Source organism: Diuraphis noxia, unplaced genomic scaffold (assembly GCF_037042655.1).
Source record: "Diuraphis noxia isolate RWA-SAM2 unplaced genomic scaffold, SU_Dnox_SAM2 contig0002, whole genome shotgun sequence".
NCBI classification, from domain to species: domain Eukaryota; kingdom Metazoa; phylum Arthropoda; class Insecta; order Hemiptera; family Aphididae; genus Diuraphis; species Diuraphis noxia.
In genome coordinates this window covers 29,242,977-29,250,381 of record NW_028301712.1, presented here as the reverse complement: position 1 = coordinate 29,250,381, position 7,405 = coordinate 29,242,977, and positions in this window count along the sequence as shown.

Sequence of the window (7,405 nt, the reverse complement as noted above, 5' to 3'; positions counted from 1 at the left end):
AAAGACACGCCCACCGCCGCCGCCCGGGACACCGGGACGGCCGCCGTCGCGTCGGTTATTGCCCGATATAGCACCACGCCGCCACCGTCAAAGGGACCGGCGTTGCCGCGCGCGCGCGTGATGATGATGATGATGATGATGATAATATCGTTGTTGTTGTTGTAATGTAATAATTATCTTCAATTTGTACTTTTCGGTAAACGCACCGAAATATTAAAAGCCCACAAAACCATAGAAGTATATAATAGTCAGTATAGGTATAGAGTACTGCAGGACTAATATAAACTGACTTATAAATAATAGTATACATTATTATATGATGAGTATACTATATAATAGACTATTATTATATATTATTATTATGAGTATATGTATAACTATATTATATTATAAATATATACCTACCCATCATGTGCATCTTCGTCGGAAACTTTAACGATGTCAGTGAGACGTATTTGTACTGCAGTACCTACAACTGTCTTCAAATAGGTTATACATGTGTGTAAGGTGTAACTATATAAATAGTTTATCTAATATATATTTTATTCTCTCTTATATTAAACATATATATAGGAACTAATGTATACTAATAATTTAGTTACCTATACCCTCAACCTATAAGGTTTTCTGATTACTGCAAGTTATGTAAAGTTCCCTTATATATTACGGCTATTACCTATATCAATGCTATTATACCTACTATAATACGCATATAAAAACGTGGTCAGATATTTATTTTATTCTTTAAAAATTCTTAATATTGGATTAACCGAGAAAGCCATATTATTGTATATCTATTATTTATATAAAATGTAGCTAATATTTATTTTGTTGAATAAGCTTATATACATAGGCGCAAATAAAGGGGGTTAAGCCCCCTAAACTTTGTATAGCTTCGCCTCCCCCCCCCCCAAAAAAAAAAACCTTATGTCACACCTATACTTTATATATAAGTTTCAATTAAGAGTTCGATTTAATCCTGCATGCAGAACTTCAGTCCCCCCTCCCAAATCCAAATTAATATTGGTGCCTATGCTTATACATAATTTATAATAGTAAATGCTGTAGTATGAATAAAAAAAAAAATCATACCTTATATAGTTATAAATATTTTATACTTTTTTTAATATAACATATGTATAATAGGTTTAAATAAATAAATATACAAAATAAATGTGTAATATATTATAGGTACGATACCGTATCAAATTATACTTTCGATAAGATTTATTGAGAATAAGCTCTCGCTGAAAATAGTAGATTTATTATATCCTATGGATAATACATCATAACATTATAGGAATAAATAATATTATGCATTAATTGCAGAAATGTTTTTAATTGATTTCATCGCGATTTGCATCATAATCAATACATAATAATATATGTATAAACTCATATAATATTATATTTGGGTACCTATATACTACCTAGTTACACTACATTCATATAAATAGACAAATATGTAGTCATAATAGCTATAGGTATATAAATGTTTAATATTGTCACGCAATTTATATGTGAGTGTTAAACACTGAATAATTATTATGCTGTGGTTTATATAGTTTAAATAGGTATATAAACCATCTATAATCTATAAATATATATATATATATATATATATATATATATATATATATATATATATATATATATATATATATATATATATTATATATATATATATATATATATTATATATATATAAATATTAGGCTTATATGTAATATATTAACTTCAAAAAGTATTATGTATACCTACATCGCTTTATTTATTAGATGTGTACACTAATGTTATGATTATAAGATACAATTATGTAGAATTAATGGACGTGAAAGAAATATGATAAGAATGTAAAAGTTTTTTTTTAAGTTTTACTCGGGTGAGTTGATTTGTATATAATATAATTTTTTATTTTCGTGCACGCGCGCACCAAATCTAGCCGCGGTGTTCTTTTTTGAGCTTAGTTTGTTGTTAATTTTCCGGTCTGGAAAGTTACTGGTCGTGTTAATGCTTAATATAAAATACGAGCTTTTTATATATTCTTCCCCGTGCTCGTAGTCTTATTTATTTAATTTTTTTATCGACTTCATTATAATATTATGCAGGTAAGTGATAACTATATATATATATATATATATAAGTAAAGTATATATAAAATATATATCTTATAAAATACGATATTTTGATAATAGAAATCTATTATATTTTCTCGAATTTATACCATGATACAAGAATGAATAATAATCTAGGTATATTGTTATTATTTAGAACTCGTGCGTGTACCTAGCTAGGTATAGATTATAGAATTTATGATACTGAAATTCATATTTTTTTATCGTATTATAATAACCTTTACCAAGGTATTAATTTTCTTGATGATACCTACATATTATTTTATACTAATATTATATATACGTATTATATAGGTACCTATAACGACTATCATAATATTTTTCCTTTGATCATATATTATATTATTATTTAATGTATTTATAGGTTATTTATATACAATAAAACCGATAAACCAGAGTAGGTAGCTATTTATAATATTTGTATTAGTGAATGGTGATATTTTATCTCAAATTTCAAATTGTGCCTATTTTTAATTTTTATGTAGATAAATATATAATATATATTATGATAGTGCGAACACTAAATTAACATTGTTGTAAATACCTACTATGAAGTTAAGAGTAAAACGATTTTTGAGAGTCATTGTTCATCCACTTTGGGACATAAGTTTTATGTGCACTACACGTAAGCTGATCTCCTCATTTCACAATAATATAAACACCTTTGTGCACATAAATATCCGTTTTATTTCGTCATTTATTTAGATTTGAGTCGAGGTTTATCCGTGATAAGTTGAAAGTGGATGGAATCACAGTTTTTTCAGTATAGACCTCTCGTGTAAACGGGGCAATAAATAAAAATATGTGTACAGGCTGCACGTATATAATATTTATACAGCTGGAGGGGGTAGAGGACAGAAAAAAGCAATTTCATGCAAGCTAAAGCATATATATATATACATGTATAATGTATATATTTATCTGTGTGTGAGTTTTATATAAAAAGAGAGAGAGGGTGAGAGAAACGGGAAGATAGAGAAGGAGAACATGAGCATAAACTGTTTTTGAAACTTAGAATGGAAGGGGCACGGGAGGAGAGAAAGTTTAATGAGAACAAACTGCCTTTTGGGTACTTCCACCCTTCCACCACATCCCACACCATTATAACCCCAAAAGCGGTAGCAGCGGTTACGTGTTCTCAATTCTTAACTGACTAAAATAAAAAAATAAAAATACTATGGTGGTTGGTTTTTATTGCCCGGAGCAGTCGTCGGAGGATGAGTGGCGGTGGGGAAGCAAATAAATAAACTATATATGGAAAAATATTACCCACTTTATTCAATACCCGAGCGAAATCACGGGAAAAGTCTGTGGTAGAAGAGAGGAAATGATTTTTTTTTAATACTGCCGATAAAAAAAAACTACTCGGTCCAAACAATAGTACCTATACTTGTGATGTGCTTCTTACACTGTAAATATTATAGCCGGTATAAAGTATAATATAGTAAACATTTTGAGACCACTGCAATCTTCAGATTATTAGAAAAATTTTATTAGACATTATTTTTCATAAAATATTTAATTTTTAGTTAGAGCCGCCATTAAATCTCCAGGAGACCGTGGACCACAGTTTATGAACCGCTACAATACCTTAGCATATCTAGCTTTATAACGTGTAATAATGGGATATTATTGTTGTTTAAATTATTAAGTTATTTTTTCATGTAGGTATAGTGTATTACTTTAAGTGATTATAAATAATATTTATTGCTTATAACTAAAATAATAATATGCTAAAATAAATAAATTAGATCAATACGTAGATAGGTATTATAGGTAGCTGGTAACACTGCATAATTAAACTTAATAATATATATATAAGTACCTAACACAAAATGTTTAACGTGTGCCATTCAAACATTAAACTTAAGGAATAAAGTATTTTATCGGTTATATTATGTACAATACAATATTTCATATTCTAATACTTATTAAGTATTTAAAATCTATCTATATTTACAATAGAATCATATTTAATAATAGGTATATAATATAGATGTTATGTACACATATATATCTATATATTATTAAAAATGTGTTTTTTCAGTATAATATGCAATAAAGGTTATAATACAAGAGTCATAAAAACCTGCAATCGATTATAAAATAAAGTGCAAGTAGGTATTTGAGGCATTATACAAGATAAAAATATTTATGCCATTTTCACCCTCTAAAGGCCCATTAATTATTTTTATGTTTGCTTTTAATGAATTTTAATTTTATACTCGATGAAAAAGTATGCTATGACATTTAAATTCCGTTTGGAGGGAGAATAAGCCCTGCCGCTTGTTATACAATAATATTATGATAATCATTATTTATGATGTTTTACAACTTGGGCATGACTCTCGATACATAATAAGTATGGTATATACCTACTTCATTATTTTCTAGAGTCATATGAAAATGTAATGAATTTTTAAAGATCGATTTTTATTTAATTGTATACAATAAGCTTCAATTATTAGATATATATGCATTTTTTTAATGCAGTAGGTATAAGGCATACTTATATATATATATTGATTTTTTTTAAATAAATTATATTCATAGGTAATTTAATTTAATAATATATGCTCTAAATATATGTCTCATAAAAAGTTGCAACGTTTGAATAAACACATTTATTAAGATAACATTATCACATAATTATTATATATAACTAAAAAATGACAAAATGTTATATAACCAACGAAAAACATTAAACATTATATAATATGTATAATATAAATACTATAGTATAATATTGTACTTTCAATACATTTAAGAACTTATGTAATATAATATACACCTTTAATAACATATTAATAAGACATAATATTATTGTGTTTATTTAATGGATGCGAAGTTTAATAAAAACAATCGCTTTCGATACATTACGGATATAAGCACTGCAGTAATATAATGTTTACTCATTATTTAGGTCCTAATTGGGACTAGTAGGAAGTGAATTATTGGTAGTATAATAATGTATAGTTTATGTATTAGGGGAAACATATACTACTGTAGAAGGGACGAAGCAGAAATTCTCGTGGGAAGTCTAATTTGGCCACCGCCTGCAGACCATACGATAGTCTCTGTATATATACAGCCATACAGGACACTAAATATATTATACATTGAACATCCCGGTAAAAAAACTAATTTACTTTGGTATTCAAACAATCGCTGAAATTAGCCATCAATAGTCTATTAACCGGTTGGGCGAAAAATAATACAATTACTTCCGGCTGCACGTATTACGCCCATTGCGCAAACGGTGTTAATTTGCGGTACCTATGTGTAATATATAATATATATACGCATGTTACTGAACGTCTGGCTTCCGTGAGCAATATTATTTTCGATAAGAACCTATATATACAAGCCATAAATATATAAATTATATATAATATTATAATGTACCTACTACATGGTTGTTTTGCATCAGACAGTTTCAAGTGTTTATTTTCTACTCAAAAATGTTTCCTAATTTTATTTTAATTACTTAATATATGCACGAGCATATGCGGCCAATACCACATACTATATTATAATATGTAAAACAAATTATCTTACATATAATAATATATTATGGTAACCAAAACGTTAAATATACGTTTATTAATAAAATCAAAGTTCTTAAAAACATTTCATTATTGAACGCTATAAAATCAGTAAAATAATAATAAATTAGTTACTTGGCAATTCCAAAAATCAGAATTTTGATATATTAATTAACAAATAGAATAAAATAGGGATGAGCATGATAATATATTTTTGGTAAATTATTCGCAATGTTTTTATATAATATAATATAATCTATCTATAAGTAATAGATACGACTATTATAACTATAAAATATTTCCATGATATATTATGCACCTATGGGTAATACCTAACCAATACATAAGATATAAAAAATACACCGATTATGTATATAATTATTAAGGCCCGGATATATTGATGCCTAAAAACCTATACAAATACTGAAATACCCCATCAATAAAAAAGCCATAAAAAATAATAACTCAATCTTAAAACTAAATACTTTAAAACTTTCATAAAACTATATTACGGTTAATACAATTATTATTTATTGATTTTAAAACTAAAAATTACAATTCATAAACATGAAACGTGTTTTTGATTTAAATTTGTTGAAACTGGTTTTAATATAGAAAACAGCTGAAAGTAAAATTTAAGTATTTGTTGTAATAGCTATACGGATAGGGGAAATTAAATTATTCTATATGGTGTAAAATATAATAATTAAAATTAACTCATAATTATTCTCTACATTGTTCAAGAAAACAAAAATTTAAAAATTATCTAAAACTTAAACAACGACCTTAAAAGTCACAAAAATTATCTAAAAACGAAAAAAATTCAAAATAAAAATTTGTTATGATGGTTATAGATTAGAATGATTTTGAAGTACATTTTGTTAGGAAAGCGAAACATCTTATGATGTTCCAAAAAAGATGGATGTATAATATGTATATACATTATATATTGTATCAACTATACCATATATAATATATATATTTCTATTATGTTTACATTTTTATATAATAATACTCGTATAGTATCATACACTGGTAGGTACCTACAATTTATTTTTATTTTTAAAAGAAATAAACAATTTATATCATTAATAAGGTTTTGATGAAAGGAGCCACACATTGATGACACTTTCTGTTAGCTTGATAATAAATTTTATAGGTACCTACAATTTAATTCATATTTTATTAGGTATATTGATAATAAAATGTATAATTATATACATTATACTTAATAGTAGCTAAGTAAGTACTTATACGTATTGTATAGCAAGTATAATATAGCTATTAAAATTAAATACAACGATAATACAGTAGTACACGGTTATCTATATACATTATACATATATATAATATGTATATACTAGGTATATATTTTTTATAGTAGATGGATAGGTGTAAATAATTAGATAAATAATGAAAAAAATGTTTACTTCCTATTTTGTGTAGGTAGTTCCTATGTTAAAATTGAAAATAAAAATTTGATCATAAAATTATTGATATTTATCTATATATTATAAACTTATACATAAAATATATAAAATTATTATTATTTGTATATTGTATTTGATATACGTCATGATGTTTCTATGTAATAAATAAATATATATATATTTATATAAGTATATGAACCATAGAATTTCCAGATCAATAAATATATATATATATATATATATATATATATATATATATATATATATATATATATATATATATTAAAGTTGTGTT